An 18,183-nucleotide genomic window follows, 5' to 3' on the forward strand; every position below is an offset into this window, starting at 1 on the left:
TAACTCCACTCCTTCACATATGCAAGAGTATAAAATAGAGGTTATTAAAATAAAAGTGATTTTTACAAAATCTTCATATTTATGCCCATTTGGGTTTTTTCTTTAACATACCAGCTTGTTTTCTTTTTCTGAAAGTCAGTGGTGATTGCAGAAGGTGAAAAATTGCAAACAAAACTAAGGAGAAGTGCAAGTTAACTGTGGAGCCAAAAGTGTGATTCAGGAGCTGAAAATATCTCTCCGCTTCATGCATCAAACTCAAACACTGCGCTTTAGCAACGCCCCCTGGATTAGAAGCGGAGTTTGAGGTCATTCCTCCCCCAGCCTGCCATGTATGGATAGGGCCCACGCTCATGACAAATTACTGACTTACTGAGCACACACCAAGAGTGGAGTGACATCAGTGCAGAGGGATCTTGCCCCACTGAGGAGGACCAAAGACTCCACTGCTGCTTTTCTCTTGTCTGTCTTTAGACCTGGAGGACCAGCATGGAGGTACTGGGAAGGAGGACATTTTAAACATTCCCTTTCTAGATGTGGCAATAACAAGGGATAGTGAGATAGAGCACTCATCTCCTTGTAAAGAAGTCACACAGCGTCCTGCAGAAGTGCTAACAAAGTATGTGGTCAGAGGTGTTTTGGTGGCCCATACAAATTTTTAAGACAAATGACCACCGCCAGTGATGATGCTTCATTGTGGCTGCCAACCTGAAACCACAGTAACATATCCTGTGCTGTACAAGCTGTCATTGCAAACCAGGAGCATAGTGTCAGAGACTGATCTCGGATTACCTGGTGTAAATCCAGAACACCTTGAAAGAAGTCTGTGCTTTGACTTCAAACCAGTCTCACTGAGGTCTTAGTTTTATTTTATAGCCAACATTGGCTTAGATTTGGAAGGTAACAACAACCAGAACTCTAAACAGACCCCAAGTCCTTAGATCATTTTCCCCGCTGTCAAATCTCTGTTGTTCCCAGGCATCACACTTCCAGTATCCTGCACACCTGACTAGTTGCCAACTTCTATGGGGCAAGTTAGCTTTCATTTACTGCTGAGATTGTCCGCTGCCATCACTCTGCCATGGACTTGAACTTGTGATGGTCTTTCTGTGGAGGTGGAGATAATTTTGACAGCTCAAGTGATTGTCATGGGCTTGTAGGACACCTGCCATGTTGCAGCCTGCCTCCTTGGTGGTCACGAGTGGCTCTGCCTTGGTTTCTTCATTGTGTGCCCATCCGTATTGTTTTTTCCCAACGCATAGATGTCATAGCAGGGTAGCCATTCAAAGAGGGAAGGAAAGCCAAGGCACCCGGTGTAGGAGGTTCCTCGTGGTGATTTTGGTGAAGCCTGTGTGGATTGCATAGAGCATGAGCTTTACCTGGAATACTATCTTGGGCTCTGTTGAGACCTGATGTTTTTGCTTTCTCTGCCCACTCTCAGAGGATCACCAGATGTACTTGCATCTTGCTGCCAGCTGCCTGCAGAAACAGCCTGCTTCTGGCAACAGCAGTCTAGGCAAATGGGTTGAGCAATGTGTGTATATGGACACTGTGTCAATTGTCAGCCTGACCATTGTCTAAAAGCATCAGACCTGGTTAGTGAGGGCACTGATCTCAGCTGACAGTGTCTAAACTGTTATTTGCAGTGAGGTTATGGACCTATACTTAGGGAGATGTGCTTTTGCTAATTTAGCTCCCGGCTGAAGTGAAAAAAAGTAACCCAAAATCATAGTTCCAGCAGTGGCAGCAAAATAAGATCCTGCGCAGACTGGGCTCTGGGGATAGAGGAGATAATGTAGGGAGGATCCAAAGAAGGAATTATGTGCTTGATTTTAATAAAGTGAATCACCTATGTGAAAAGTAAACAAATAAAGTTCATAGGTGATGTTCCAAAACTCATTTGGCATGATACATCTTTTAGGTAAATTTTGTTCTGATTGCTAACTTTCTGCAGAGCCTGAGAGACAATAAAACCAGCTCCACTAACACACGCATGTTAATAAATATGGCTATTTTAATTTATATAATATGTATACATGCACACATATGCATGTATACATACATATATTTATGCATATACACACATGTATGCATGCATATAAATTCATGAATGTGTAAATTTCAACAAATTAAAATCTTTAAAAGATTTCTTGGTGCTCTTTGCATCCAGCTCTGCAACATGGTGCTATGATGCAGGATACCAAAATGAAGAAAAGCTATCAATAAACAAAATTTAAATGGGCTATCACACTCCTGTTCAGAAAAATGTGGAAAACGAAAAAGCATATATACTGAAAAATAGATTAGGCTTCAAATGTTTTTCTGTTTTAGTAATGAAGACGAAAATGTTTACAGCATAGAGACATTTAATTCAAAAAATAAATTATATCCCTTTAACTTCGGAGGTATTTCAAGATTTGATGTATTAATTTCATCAAACTGCTTGTAGCAAAACATACTTCTGCAGTATTGAGAGCTGCTAGAATGACCTGGAATTAAGAGGGCAAAGGTAGAGACACTAAGTATTTTAGTTCATCTATTCTCAGATGATTTGTGTGAACACATTAAGAACACCCGTGAAGTAATGGGAATCATTTTCTTCTACTTTTTCCAAATTCAATTGCATACCATATGACTGCATTTGATCAGGACATGCACATCATTTCTCAGATGATTGTGTTCTGCCATTGATCATATGAAGTCAATTTAAAGTATGACATTGCTTTTACCTTCCTCAAGTAGGAAGACATTTCTGCTTCTAGTCTTAGCTGCTGTAGCTATCAAATTGTGTGTATAATAAATTGTGCTTTGTTTAGAGAGTGATAACTGTAAAATATTGCCCTTTCAGAGAAAAAGTACTGAGATTGAGATTGATGCCTGGAGCTTAATGCATCATAGCTGCAATCAAGCAAATTTTAGACTTCTTACTTCTTCCATTACAGACCATAATTCACAAAGTTCCCTGGACTTTATGTGTTTGAAAAGGAGAAAGGGGGCAAAGAGGGCATTAGAAAATCCACAGATTGGGTTCACAGTCTCTACATACTACAGTACGGAAGCTTGCATGGACAGTTAATTGTATTTAGTAAGAAAACATCTATAAATGGGGATTTGAACCCATGGAGAAGAAGTGGGAGATTTGCATATAGCCTCACTGCTTTGAATTACTAGCCATGAATTCAAGCTCTTGGGTGGTGTGCTGCAGAAGTGCACACATTTTTCTACCTGTGTTGCCTGGCTCTTCTTTGGTACAAATTGTCCATATAATCCTGGAACCTGGCTGCAAATTAAATGGCACCTGGCTTTCTTATAGACCTGGTCAAACTGAGGCTTTAGGTAAATTCCCAAACCATGGTAAGGTGCAGTCTGTGCTGGAATGCTATCTGCTGCAAGCCAGTTAAGGAGTAACATGCGCATGGCTTTATTTGTCCTTTGCATTCTTGAGGCAATTTCACTCATTTATTGTGATATTTCAGAACCTTTGAATAATTAGCAGTAAAAAAAATATTACCCAGTTGCTTTCCGTAAACTTTAGTTTTTGATTAAAATACACATGAGATTTCTGATATTTTTTACCTTGTAAAGTGCACAGGAATCTCCCTGTCACTCCCCTAACCCCAACTGACCTTACAGTGTCAGTGTAACAGATATATAAGAAGTAATATGAGACAAAGTCCTTCTTGTTAATCGATGAAACGAATTAATCTTTACGGTCAGATGATGCTGATGCCTATTGCTACATTTTTGTTTCCATGACTGAAGGTGTAGTTTTACAATTACTAAATGATTATGGGAGCTGCCAAGGGAGAAGCTAGCAGCCTTTCAAAAGCAGATGGTGTAAGAGTCATTATCAGAGCGCTTCTGCCTGTGTGTTTCCAGGTCCCATGTAAAAGGCTAATCCCTGAGTGTCTGAGATACAAAGTTCAAATTGAAAAAAACTCTTCCAAGCAGTAAGACACACCATGCTTCTCATACGCTCGTTTCCCTTCTGATGTGCTTGTTTAATCTTAGTCGCCGTGGCTGTCAAACAACGGCAGCAGATTAGGAGAGTCATGACCAGATACGACCAAGCACTAGCAAATGCTCAGCAGTCGTAGCTGCGTTGCTGTCTGTCTTTGGTGGGCAGTCGTTAAAGGCACACTCGTTTACGTTTGCTGCCAAAGAACCAAGGATTGCACAAATTTTTACTAATCCAGTGATAAAAACAAATTAAAAGTTCCTGGTTTTAGTATCACGACGATGCCTCTGGGAGCCTTAATTGGGCAGTAAAATCCTGTTTGATGACACATGCATTATCTGGGATTGTTAGAGGTTCTGCAGGTTGGCTGTTTGTTCAGACTGTGTCCTGTTTTGATCAGACTGTGGCTGTTTGATCAGAGTGTGTCAGTGCTGCTGTAAAATGGCAGGTTAGTAGGGAGATGCAGTAGCACTGCCTAGACAAAATCTTACTGTCCTTAACCAGATATTGCTCTGGATAATATTTTGCCTAACTGTATGTAACAATTATGCTTCTTAAAGACTCAGAAACTGATCCAGCCTTCACTGAAATCAGGGGGAGTTTTCCACACTTGGATTGGATGCTAAGATATCCTTTGAGGAATGCTGTGGAAGACAGTGAGGTTACCACAGTGAGAAGGAAGACACTGATTCCCATCAGTTAAGAGCTAAAAAAGAAGTGAGGGAAAAGGGAATGACAGTGTTCCTCATGGATTTCAATTTAAATACTCTTTATGAAGCTGGAGCAGCAACAATGTGACTGTGTTTTATAAATGGCAACTTTCACTTATGGAGTCATTCTCTTTTCATGAAAGTCTCCTCTGCTCCTGCCAGGGTGCTATAGAGAGGATTTAGTATAAATGAGAATAAAGACCTTTGTCTTTAGGTTGTGGATTAGATAAACCAATTTGCAATGCACATTAATTAAAAACAACTGTGTGCAAGTGTAGCCACAATCACTAAAGCCAGTTAGGCCTGTGAAAGCACATGGTGACCTGCTTGGGGGCTGGAAGGTATCCATGCTACACCATTCAGAGGACACTACAGTCCAGAGCACGCCTAGGTCCTGCTGAAGGAGGGGAGAGTAAAGACTTATGACTGCTTTATTGCTTTGCTTTGTTTTTTTGACTAGAACTTTTCTCAGGCCAATTGGAAAAGTAGCAAGTGAAATACTGCCCCTACTAAAAACAGAGTTTTGCCCTTGAGACCAGCTGTGCCAAGGCTTCACCCACAGATTAAAACCATATTGGGCCCTGCCTGTTCAAAGGTTCGAAAGTGGTTCCTGGCTCCACATCCAGATAATTTCCTAGAAAGCTGTACATTGATGTGATAAAGCATCAGGGTCTGGAGCCAGAGCATATGTTATTTTATATACTCAGATGCCTGTATAGACCACTGTTGACATTGCCGGCCGGTAACACATTATCATTTGCTATTTGTTTTTGTTGCTGATAGCAAACATTACAAGGGGGGGGGAAAAGCGTAAGCATATGCCTTTTACTGCTAACCTGTTTCAGTCCTGCTTTACCCTTCAGCTTTTGGCACCCCATTTCCACCCGCTGACATCCACACCCTGCTACCAGTGGAAGTGCCATATGTCGCCCACCTCACGGTGGAGAGGCCTTGCCCTGCGTATAGAGCAGCGTGGGCAGCTGTTGCACTCGCTGGAGGCAGAGGGAGGTTTGCTGTTGGCTTCGGTGCCAGTGTGGTCAGGCCATGGGCACAGATCTGCAAGTCCAGTGTGCTATGTTTGAGATTTTCCTGTCCCAAGTCCTCTGGCGTGCTCCTTTGCCAGGGCATTTCTAAGCCCTTGGTACCTTCTCCTGCTGCAATGACCTGACTGCCCCGAGACGGTGACCAGACCGGGCCCAACATCATGGCCAGGGCAGAGAGCAGGAGGAGGGATGACACAAGCTGCACATCTCGTTGGGACTCTGTGCTCCCCTGGCATGCTGCCCTGTCCAGGAAGCTCATCCACCCAGGGATCGCCCATCCCTGTCACGTCAGCTGGGGTGGCATCTCACATGTGGGCATTCAAGGACGCAGGGAAGCCTGAAAGAAAGTGCCCTGGGCAAAATGCACGCTGTGGCTGGCTGTGTGTTCAGGCCAGTCTTCAACAAAATCAGAATAGCAGGCCTGTTGGATCACTAGGAGATTACTGAAGGTTTGTTGTCTCAGTATTGAGGTAGGCATTGCAGTCAGCTCTATTATGTGCAAAGTAGATACGAGTCTCCAGTTCCTGGTGCATCATCTGTATGCCCTGATTAAGGGTAGCCTCCATGTATTCAATAAACCCCTCCCTGCAGGTGTAAATAGGGCAGCCTGCAGCTGTCTAACGCGTCTAACACATTAACAAACACATCTCCTGCTGCTCTGTGCCATGGATGCACAGACGTACACTTCTGCATACATGCCTACAGAAGGTCTTTTGTACCTTTTTGTGGTCTTTTCCAGCATACCATCACATGTAAAGAGAGATGTAAGATTTCTGAGTGATTTTCATGGTGTACACTAGTAACTTATTTTCTAAAGCAGACTAGCATCATATGGAAAGGGAATTTTTAGAGGTGATCTCACTTTTAAAGCACAGTGCTAGACAGGAAAGAAACAGAAAGACAATTGCACTGCTCTGATCTAATAACAGGAAAGTATTTGCATTTAATTAAAAAATATGTGCTCCTAAATTCTGATTTGAGCAAGATCTTTTCAAAATCAGGCAGAAATTAGGCAGAAAACCTGGAACTGCAAGCCCTAAAGGTAAATAGACTACAAAGGCACTTCCATGCTTTGTGTGTTTACACTGCTTGTTGTATGCATTGTGTTTGAAAATACATCATTGTATGAACCTTTTGGTCTTGTATGTCTATTGTTTCTACCTCGGAATATATTAGTTGACATGTATTCTAGCCCACAGCAAGCTGGAAACCACAGGACAGCTGCTGGTTGCTGGTGCCACATTGCTCTGAGGCAAAAAGACCTGATTAGCAAGAAGGACTGTGACTGAATATCTGAAGTTCTACGTGTATTGATGTAGCCAATGCCATAATGTCAACTAGGTCATAAAGTCAAACAGCGGGCTGGCCACAATCCTTAAAAGCCTTTCATGTTTGTTTTCCAGATAGGTGGAGGAGAGAGTCAACAGCCATATTTGCTGGAGCAGTGAACCAAATTGCCTTGACTGGAACCATTACTCACTTGCACCTTTGATGGCAGCAGCCAGGTAAGAGAGCAAAGAATGGATGGGTTTGAGTGAACTGAGGGAGCAGACCCGAGTTAATAGTTTTTCATTCTCAGAAGGTTTCACGTGGAAGTCATTCACATTTAAATACTGATTACATGTTCTTTTGTTATAACTGAATTCAGCTCTTGCTGAAATTAGAGGCATTTCTCTTTTGGGTCAGGTTTTGGTTTTGTTCATTTGGAAGTATTGTCTTTGCTTTGTCCACATACGTGGTTTGCCACTTTCCCTTCTCTATCCAGTTCTTGCATCAGGCTTCCAGAGAGCACACTTTTTGAACCAAATAGAAAAATGTACTTCTAAAATACACAAAGAAATGGTGGGTGGGGTTTTGACATCTGAAACATGTGGGGTTTTTTATTTTTAAAGTGTCCTAAAGTATAAATTGTTGATTTCTGCTTGACCATCTTGCTGTTTCAAGTGCTCCACTGACAACACTGTTCAAGGTTTATTTTTTTCTCTGGGTCTCGAACACTTGAGCACATAACTGCAGTTATGAAAGTACAGACATTGTAGTATAATGACACCCAAGCTAGCTTAAAGTTAGTGGATCCCCAATAGCAGTCTTACTATGTCATCAGATAGTTCAGAAGCCAGTTTACCTTGTCAAGAAAAGGTCCATTTTCAGCTACTCATTGCAGCTCCATGTATATTTGAGTTGGTAGTCACAGGTTGAACAGGTTTCACATTGAGTTTGTCTCAAAATCTGTGCCTGCGAGCAGTACAGACAGAGTTACTTTTGTTGCTGTAGGAGATCTGAGGCACAGAGAAGCTCCTCTTCTCCAGTCTTCTCTGTGGGGGCACATCCTTGATGGTCAGAGAACTGTTAGCCCTCAGAATTTAATGAGACCGGCTTGAAATAGTGAAAAGTGAAGAAAAAGTTTGATCCTTCTCACTGGCCTTCTTTTTTTTTTTTTTTTTTTTTTTTTTAATCTAAATTAACCAATATTTATCTGCCACCATAGGAGCTAGGCATATAAGGGAGACACCAGAGATTCTCATGTGATACCATGACTACAGGGAAGGTGTTCAAAGAAAACACAGAACATATTTTGAGATGAAACCCTCAGGCTTTTCAGAACTGTGTAAATGGTGTTTGACCCGTGTTTCATTCTCTATATGAATTGAAGGAAAGAATGGAGGGGTTTAAATTGAGGTGGGCTATTCCTTGAACTTTTGCTCAAAGCTGGAACTAGTCCCAAATATTCTGCAGTTCAGGGTGGTGCTATATGGGAAATCCATCCCCAAGTCCCTGCAGTGGAAGTTGTGTGTATCTGCATCATGCTCTTTCCCCGCTGCAGTCTCTGAGAGCTAACTGAGATTTTTCCGTGCAGCCTGGGATCACCAGGCTGGGTGCGAGGGGTGCAAACTCATGGCTGGCAGCAGGGGTGTTACCAACTAACGTGTCGGCAAAAAAGAAGGCATCATCCCTGCCAGAGGTCCAGTGGAATTTGTGTTGAAAGTTCAGCAGGAAAATCAAACTGTCCTCATGCACCCCTGAGCTCTGTTGCCAGTTTGGGAAGCATTAACAGCGTGTGAAGTTTATAAGCAGGAGTAATGGAATACTCCTGCAGTACAGAAACCTAACCATGTCCTGACTCACCAGGCAGGATTTAAGTGGAAAACTGAGAACTTTGGTACACAATAGCATGGCAGCCATTCTCTGAAATGGGGTTTTGGCATAATTTTTTTAGGTTTCATTAGCGTATAACTTAATGGTACTTCTGTGCATTGGGCCCTTATTGGTGTGGTGCTCCTGTACGCTGAGAATGCTCCCTGATAATGTGTCAGCCGAGTAATGGCATGCTTTGCTTTTTTGTTTGGAACAATTGAATTTTAGACTAGATGCTCTCAATTAATGTAGTTCAGACCAATGATATTGTAACGATGATAATATGTACCACTACCTTGTGTGCTAAGGATAATAAGGCAAGCACTAAATATTGATATTTACTGATAGTAAATTCGCTGTGTGAGCTAATAAAAGGTTCCCATTAAGAAACTGAACCCTATTACTGCCTACTTTGCCGGTGAAAGCTTGCAGTCTGATTCCACCACTAGATATGGGGTGATAGGAAGGCACATTTTCTCTGAAGGCTGGAGCGTGCAATGCTGCCAAACCAGCCGTCCCAGGCGCCCTGCAGGGAACGATTCTTGCAGCAAAGCGGGATTGCACAAGCTGTGGTGTGGAGGACTAGCTGCTTTATTTTGGCTCTGAGAATCCTTCAAAGATACTGGTCCAGATTCTCTATTGCCTGAAACCTTCTGCTATTTATACGTGGGTAAAGTGAATGCCGAGTGAGCATATAATGCCACTACCCTAGTGCTAAAGGAGCTGTTATCCACTTTGCCCAAATATAAATGACTATGCAAAGGGTGAAGCAAGTTCAAGGTCTCTCTTTTTGTTACGACGCTGTCCCTAGATCCTGCTGCTCATTGCTGACGGTGTGAACAGGAGGTGGCTGTGTCTTCCTGGCAGTTTGAGCTCAAGGTGTGCAAACTCGGGGGGAAGCGAGAGCTGTCATTTCTTGTCCCGCTGTTAGTCAGAGAGAGTTCAAACGGGCTGCTTCTTCCACGACCCGGAGGCTGCCGAGCAGGGTGGCGGGACAACACATGCCGGTGCCTGTCTTCCCCCAGCCTGGGCTGGGAGGGAGGAGGGAGGCTGCACAACATCCAGAGAAGGCAGAAACGGGCGCTGCCCCTCCCAGGCTCCCAGTGCCCGGGCACGGAACTGCTGCCGGCGGCGCCCATCGCCGCCGTGCCGGGGCGGCAGCGGCCAGAGCTGCGGCACCCCTTCGGCTTTTGGGGTGGGGGGGGTGGGGGGGGCAGGTTGGGGTGTGCGCTTGTGGTGCGGTATTTATCCTGTGTTCAGAGCCCCCCCCCCGCCCCAAAAATAAAAATCAGGGCTTGTTGAGTGAAATCTAACAACTTAGCTTCATGTTTTCCCCGCACACAAGACGTGCTTTGTGCATCTCCTGGGCAGCCACAGGTGGCTATAGGATAGCCGGCAGCGTGTTAACGTGCCGTGTATCAGAAGGCCATGCTCCTTGGAATCCTCTGGTGCTGCACAATGCCGCTTTCAAAATAGAACAGAGACAGATAAGGGTATCGTGAAGGAGAAATTCGGCATTGCATATTATAAAACTGAATCCTTAAAAAGCCTGGATACTTTTGGCAGTATTTTATATCTTGTAAATAGAAGCCATATATATTCATGCGTATTTTAAGTAGAATATAGCGTACTGCAGTTTATGCTATCTGAGCAAATACCTCGGTAGAGTGATTTAAAAACAGATCTTTTTTTTTCGTAGCTGGCACTGCACCAGTGAAATAGCAGTGCTGGCCTATGTTCGGCCTTGCGGGCCAGGACCTGCCAGTGGTCAGCGTGGCTGCTGAGGGCAGTAGAGATGCTCGGGACCTGGCCTAGCACAGCATGAGGTCATCAGCGTGAGGTCATCAGCGGCTGGCTCCTCCTCAGCAGAGTTGCAAGCAGGCTCTGTGCTGCAGAGCACGCTGCTGTGGAAGAGACCCATTTAAAAAACAAGAAATGTAAATTTGTTTGAATTACAGGCAGCAGGAAGGATTCTTTCTGTGTAATACCCAGATAAAGCCCTGTTTATGTGGCTGTATCACTTCCACAGGTAACCTGCCTTTTGTTAGGGGTAGGATACGATAACAGCATCAACACTGAACCACACTTGATGGGATTCATTTTATGTAACTTCCAATACATATATATAGCTATTTACATCTGTATTTCCCTCTGTCTAAAAATATCCTAAGGTTACATGTTCAAGGCTTACAGCTTCAATGAAGACATAGAATGAACACTTGCAATTTTAAATCTGCCAGTGACAGAGTTGCAGAATTATTGTAATGTGCAATGCTGTTGTGGTGCTAAATTAAATATTTCAAAATAGGAACGAGAAACTCCAGCATTTGTCAGTCTTTAAAAGTAATCCTGTGAACCTTGCTGTGTGTTGCTGCACTCTTATCAAAAATTCAAAGAATTTACATATTTTAAAAATTACATAATGTCCATGTGAGCGGAGTCTCTTACTCACTGACGCTTCGCTAAAAAGTTCTGGGACTGCAAAGTTTCAGCCAGCTGGGAATCTCAGATCCATGCTAGCAGTTATCTCCAGATGGCTGCACTCTTACTTTGTACCAAGCCTTCTAGCATCTCAGTGGTTGCATGTTTGGAATGATGATGTATACTGTTCCACTTGTTTTTGCCAGAAAATGTACAGGGCATTGTATGATCAGCTTTGACACATGTATAGCTCAAAAAAGAAGTGAGAGAGTGTGGGGAGAGAAAAGGGGAGAGGAAAGGAGTAGGACAGGAGAAGAAAAGAGTAAGAAAATGAAGCAAGAAGAGTTTATGTCAGTGTAATGAATTCAGTCTGACTGGCAAATACAATTTGACTGGAAGTTGTGAATTTCATTGAATTTGATCCAAGAAAGACACAGCTGAGCAATCTGCAGGAAGCAATCTTTTCCTAGAAGTATGCAGCTCCAAACTGTACAAATTCTTCCACTGGTCATAAAATGTCTGTGTGCCACTGAACCTGTGTAATCAGATACTTTTGAAGAGAAAGTAGTGTATTGAGACAGTCAACTAAATAAGAAAAATCATCACTGAATGTACAGTTTTGAGGGATGAAAACCTATATAATTTGAAATTGGCCAATGAAGCCCTAGTGATAAGGAGAGTTAAGTATTTCTGGTGCAGCTGTTTCCTGACATTTCTGCAAAATGTTGTGGAAAAATTAATGAAGGTTCGTTCAGTAATGGTTTCAAGCTTGGCTAGTGGAAAATATGACAGTATTTCCATCGTCAATTAAGAACAAGCAAGGCTTTTTTTTTCCGCAGGGGAAGTGGTATGCAGTTTGTACTGCACAGGAAACTGTAGACTTGAGAGCAGCTGTGTGATAGTAACAGGTATGCAGAGAATATGGAGAAGAGCCTGGGCCCTCTTCTCTTATCACATGTGTTTCAGTGTAGTAGAACTATCTCTGTTATATACTGGAAAAGACAGCTTATGCCATCCAGCACATGGGGAATTCCTTCGAGTGTCCGACTGAAAATAAATGCCCTTCAGTAACAAAGCTTGTATTAATAAGGTTTTCACTGCGATTGTATTTTATTACTGTGATGTCCCAAAAGAGGGTGGAGAGACACAGGATTTTTTAAACTAATCTCTGAAATCCATGTTGCTTGCCGTTTGATCTCGGTGTGTATGATTTTCACAGCCATGCGGCACGCCTTGGTGAGCACGTGTGGTTGCTGCGCTCCCTGGGCGTGGAGCAGCGGTAGTCCTGCTGTAACTGGGTAGCCACTTCGTGGCTAGGGGTGGAGGTGGGCTGGTCAGCCTCCTGTGCTGTACGGACATAGGCTGTGCCTGTGTGCCAGCTTGGTATCGTACGTGTGTACATAGTGTCGTGGAGAGCGGGGAAAGCATGCGGTTTAGAAACACGAGCATGGCCAGGGGGTGCATTCCGGCGGCAGATCAGCATAGCTGAAGGTCACTGTAGCAGCTGAGCAGTGGCCTTTGTCCACTCCTTCACCTCCTGGCCTGCAGCGCCTGGCCGGCAGCCAGCTGCTGACAGCCCCCTCAGTGGCACCACGGGGCTCCCGCGCCGGCCGCAGCTCCGCTGTGCCTGAGCTCCTCCACCTCGGGTTGGCCTGGGGGATGCTGGATCCCCTCTGCTGTTGGATAGGCTGTATGGGGCAGAAGGCACTCGGGAAAGAGGCAGCATCTGCTCTTGAGAGTAAGTGGTGAAGAGCTGTCCCACGAAGTCAGTAGAATTAACTTTTTTACTCACAGGGATGTACGTTTCATTTTGTGTGAAAAATGCTTTAGTGCGGAAATATTGTAAATCACTGCAAATGTTCAGGTGAACGATTTAGGTGCTCAGTACCTTTCTGGACTGTGAGGGGTTGTACAAGCCTGCCCACTCTAACAGCTTTTTTCTTCCTCTGACTTTCTGAGGTACTTTGAGCCCTGCCATAAATATGATTTCTAGCCTGTTTACACCATACTATGATTCATGCTAAAGTGGTTGATAGAAAGAAGATGCATTATAATGAATGGTTTATGCTTTTCTAACATCACTCTGTAAAGGAGAATCTTACTCACTGTTCCTGCAAATTTAGAAGACCCTTAGGAAGCTCACTAAAAGTGTTTGTCTTACTCTCTGTGATGTTAGCTGTGGAGAGTGTAGTTCTTATTGATGGGTTTAAGCCACTGTAAAAAAATTAATAACAATAGAGCTAAATCCATGATTTGTGACCATTCACATAATCACATAAAAGTCAGCCCCAAGTTCTCTCTCCCTGGTGCAGTCTACTATGAGGAGCTTCCTTTAAGACTCTCCCAAGCCTGCAGTCCCTAGTGCAGGTAAACCTGTTGCTGAAGTCAGTGACAGCTTTAGCAGTATCAGAGCATTAGGGACAGCTTATATGTAAGAGCCTGTAATTAATCTTGATTTGGGACATTAAAAGTTTAATCCTTCAAGCATCCCATCTGTAGCCACGTGTGTACTGCCGCTGCAGTCAGTATACTGTCGTGCCTGTGGAGGGACCGCTTGTGTGCTGCTGGGTATGCATGGGAGCAAGGGAAAGATGAGGGCTCTGCTCTTGCAGTTTATCTGATGTGGGAAATCTGAGGGCACTGGGTCAGACATGAGCTGCTTTTAAACTTCTCAGCATGAGGGCTGTGCCTACAGCTGCTTAGGAATTTCCCATAAAAACAATTTGTCAATTGAAAGCGGAATTTCCACAAGAACAAGTTTTCCACTGGAAAATCTCCATATTGCTATTTTTTTGTTTTGTTTTGTTTTGTTTTTTTCCCATGGAAATCTCTGAATGAAATACTTCCCTTTAAGTCACTTTACTCCATGAAGAAGATCTTCAGTTAGCTGTACTGAGCTAAAATGGTTTCAGTTGCCATTAAGTTGCATCTGCCTAGTACTCCCTCTTGTCTCATGGCAAATGGCAGTGCAAAAACTATATGCTTAAGAATTTCCTGTGAGCAGGTCACCTTGACAGTCCTCCATGTCCCGTGCTGTATTGTAGTCATCCTTGTGAAAAAGTCTACTAGCTACTGAAAAAACAACATCATAGCGAAACAGATTCTAAAATAGAGGCCCCAAACCCTGGGAAACCAGAGGAGCCTTGGCTGCCTGTGAGCTTATATATCTGCTATACAAACTCAGTTTCCCAAATTTTTGTGTATTTTTTATTTGTTATTTAAAACGTCTGTGGGGGTTGTAAAACTCTTGGATTCCATTGAGATTAATGGGGAATAAAAAGTAAGTACCTTTAAGTGACTGTAAAATTGGCTAAGTCACAGGATCAAAGTGAAGGACTCCCATGCATGTCTTGCTTTATCGCCTGCCCTGGCTGTCCCCTGGGGAGGCAGCTGGAAAGCGGCTGAGACGTTGCAGTAGGTGACTGGACACCTGGTGCTGAGCATGTGGGAAGGGAGAGGAATGCTGCTGACATCAAGGTGTTCATTGTATCACACAGTGACCTCTTATGGATGAACGTTAAAAAAGAATGAGTGCGCCTGCCACTTTTACTTTTTAAAGTAACAGTTTCAAGAGTTCACCAAGATTTGTAGGAGATGGTGTGTTCACCTTATAGTACCGTGTCTCCAGACTTTTACAAATCTTTGTCTTGCTATCCCTCATCGGTTCTTCATCCCGTTCTCATTTAGACATGCAGCCAGTTCTACTTAAAGCACTAAACCTGTGGTCGTGTTGCGTGGTGACCCGCTGGCAGATTTGATGATCAGGGCTGGTGGCATGCACAGAGCACTAGCCTCTGCTGTCCCTGGGGGCAGCGTCCCCCAGGAGGAAATGGGCTGTACCAGAAGGCACGCTGCATGACAGCCACTGCACCAGAGGAAGCTCACTATCTACATGAGGCTGACGCAGATTTCTTCACCTCGTGCACACAGGAAGCAGCATGGCAGATGTCTGACTCTCCTTCAGGCAGCCTCCTCTGTGCTTTTCAGAAAGACACGGGAATTGTGGTTAAATATTACAGTCTAACCTTTTACTTACTTGCTCACAGACCGAACAGGAGCTAAGTATCTTTAAACCACTAGCTCCATTTTAAGTATCTTTTTCTGTGGGACAAAGGGCAGTTGACTCTCAATCATGTTATTTCTTTCAAATTAATGACTCAGAATGAAAATCCCAGGCTACCCTTACCTGCAGCAGAGCACGCTGCCACTGCATCTAATGAAGCAGATAAGTGTGAAAGTCTTCCTCTGCCCCTTGTTCTGCCCCTCTCACTGGATTCTCTCTATTTCTCTCTTACACTGTGTCTGGTTTGTTTTGGCCGTTATAATTTTTACTGTGTAGCCTGAATCAGATTTCTGAACACTGACTGTTGGATCTGAACCTTCTCACTTCTGGGAGCATGGGAGCAACACCTTACGAAGAACTCGCCTGGCTGTGAAATCAGGAGGGCTTTTTGAGAGCTGCCTTAGTCATTAATCCTGCCACCATCCCCAGTCTCACCAGAGGGTACTGGGAGCCCCTGGGCCCCAAACCCTTCTGCTTCCCCACTGCTCAGCTGCCCTGGTGGTGCTGCGGATGAAGAGATGACAGATCTGAATTGAAAGAAGAGAGGGTACATAAGGACTGGTCATCTATTCTTTATTTAAATATGTCAAAAATTACCTTTAGAAGATACCAATATAACTCACTGGCATCCAGTGGAAAGGCAAATAGTCTTTCCATGCTAACAGCCAAGATTTAATTGTAAGTGAAAAGCTGAACACAGTTTCAAAAATGACACAATGTGACACTGCCATTTCCACCTGTGTACTGTCCTACGGTGATAAAAATAAAGCCCGCCTCAATTTTAATCGCCTATACTAAAAGAGGTGGTGTCTTCCAGTTATAATTGAAACTGGAGATTTCATTCACCTGTTATAACTTAAAGGCTAAGTGAAGGAGGGATCATAGCAATTATTCAGACCATTTGGCAAGAAAAAAATTAGCAAAACACACATTGGTGACAATCAGTTGTATTTTACAGTTTCATCGCAAAAGCTATGAATGGCCTCAGTTCTAAATTTAAGATAGGCAGAAATTGTTCTGTTTAGCATGTCCTAAAATTATCCAGCACAGAAATACTTTGGGGAAGTGTAAAAATTAATTCTCAATTTTTCAAAAGGCAGCTTAAAGGGGAAGGAATGCTGATGTGGAAGTATGAAATAAATGCCATCTTGGTGACAATTTTACCAAATGTAGGGAAGAATCATACACTTCATGTCCTTGTTGTAGGATTCTTGGAGAAAATACTCCCACTCAGATAGAAACTCACTGTAAACAGCTCTCTTGCTGTTGGAGTTTGATGTACTTTGAGGATGCAGTGGCTCTTAGAAGGAGCAGAGTGCGTTGTGCAATAACGTGACCTTATGTTGCATAGACACTTCCAGTTTTGGAATGTGAAATGTCTGAAACTGGGAGTGGGTGGACAAGAGGTGGAGCCAGGCAGGAGCCTGGGTGGCTGCGTTTCTGAGAAACTCTCTTCTGCTGGTGAGTGCTGCTAATTTGCCAAGCGTATGGCTAAAGCCCTGAATAGTGCCGAGCCGAACCACTAAGCGACATCGAGTCGCAAACGGACATGGAGCTATAGGGTGATATTTTGGAAGTAAAACATGTAAGACTTAGTCAAAAACAAGGCTGAATTCTTTCAGACTCGAAACCACAGCCTCCCAAAATGCGTCAGAGTCTCTTGATGCTGCAGCGAGGTCAGCTTCCCTTCCCCCCCCACCTGTGAGTCAGGACAACTCTATTAAAGGAAGCTTTTATTGGAAGCTGTCAATAGAGAGGTAGACAACATGCATATAGTAAGGACGCAGTGGGAAAGAGTTTGGATCCTGTGCCTGCATAAATGGTCACCAACAGGGAGAAGACCATTTTTCTGGAGAACACCATTTTTCTGGAGAACAGAGGGATACTGAGGAAAGAATAGTATTTGAGTCAGAGGTAGGTTCGCCTGATTTCACCTTCTCTCTAATTAAAACTAGGATTCAGAGTCCACTCAAGCTGGCATTGTATCCATTTCTCAAGGGGGACAAAGGCTAAGTCTCTTGTGGGCTCTGTGCCCTCAGTGCTTGTCCACAGTTCCTTCTGTATCTACTTTTGCTGAAAATCACAGAAAAAGAATATTAGAGCAGCTCAGTTCACTGCAGAGAGAAAAAAAAAACAAGGAGGAAACGTAAAGTATTGGACGGGTGGGAATTTCAGTGGTGTGATCTTGATTTTCAGGAAACGCAGACACTTTTTGAAATAGAAACTTTCTGTAGGGTAGTCACTCACTTTCCTTTGCTATAAATCCAGACCTGCTCATGGGTGGATCAACGCTACTGGGACTTAAAAATGTCAGTGAACTGCTGTCCCGTTTATATTAGTGCTCCTTTAACTTTTTCCTTGTTCTTTATTATTGTTGTTATTACCTGGACTGCTCTAGCAGAGCGTTAGCATAGATTAAATTCCTGTAACAAGCAGCATTTTAACAACTGGGACCTGTGGTTTTAGATATACTCTTCTTTTAATGCCGGCAAGTGATCTGTGCTTCCTGAACTGCTACCAGAGAAGAAAGATCTTGAAGCAGCTTTGTGATTAAAAAGATACTCCTAGAACTAATTTATAGTGTCGGTACTTTTATTGTTCCTATGTGAGATTGCTAGCAGAAGGAAAGAGATCCTGGAAACCAGCTGTAGTTATTTAATTCATGACCTGCCAGGAAATAAGGTTTTGGTTTCCAATCCTGATGACCACCTTGGGTGAAAAGCAGAGCATGGTTCTTGCTGAGCAAAGAGCTGACCTACCCGCGCCCTCAGCACCCTGGGTAGCACTGCATTTGAGTGATTTTCCTGAGAGCATCCCATGTGGAGTTTTCCACTATATTGAAGGCTTATTTTGTAC

The 18,183-nt window shown here is 43.5% G+C and overlaps 1 protein-coding gene across 3 annotated transcripts in view; it reads left to right on the forward strand.

Moving 5' to 3' along the window:
* The window catches only part of HIVEP2 (HIVEP zinc finger 2), a 141,499-nt gene that overhangs the window by 80,752 nt on the left and 42,564 nt on the right, over positions 1-18,183 (forward strand). For all 3 annotated transcript variants that reach the window (XM_042796249.1, XM_032983171.2, XM_032983172.2), the window contains one exon: positions 7,112-7,213. The gene's annotated coding sequence lies outside the window, so the exon portion shown is untranslated. The remainder of the gene's footprint in view (positions 1-7,111; positions 7,214-18,183) is intronic.

Source organism: Tyto alba, unplaced genomic scaffold (genome assembly GCF_018691265.1).
Source record: "Tyto alba isolate M040663 unplaced genomic scaffold, T.alba_DEE_v4.0 Super-Scaffold_22, whole genome shotgun sequence".
NCBI classification, from domain to species: domain Eukaryota; kingdom Metazoa; phylum Chordata; class Aves; order Strigiformes; family Tytonidae; genus Tyto; species Tyto alba.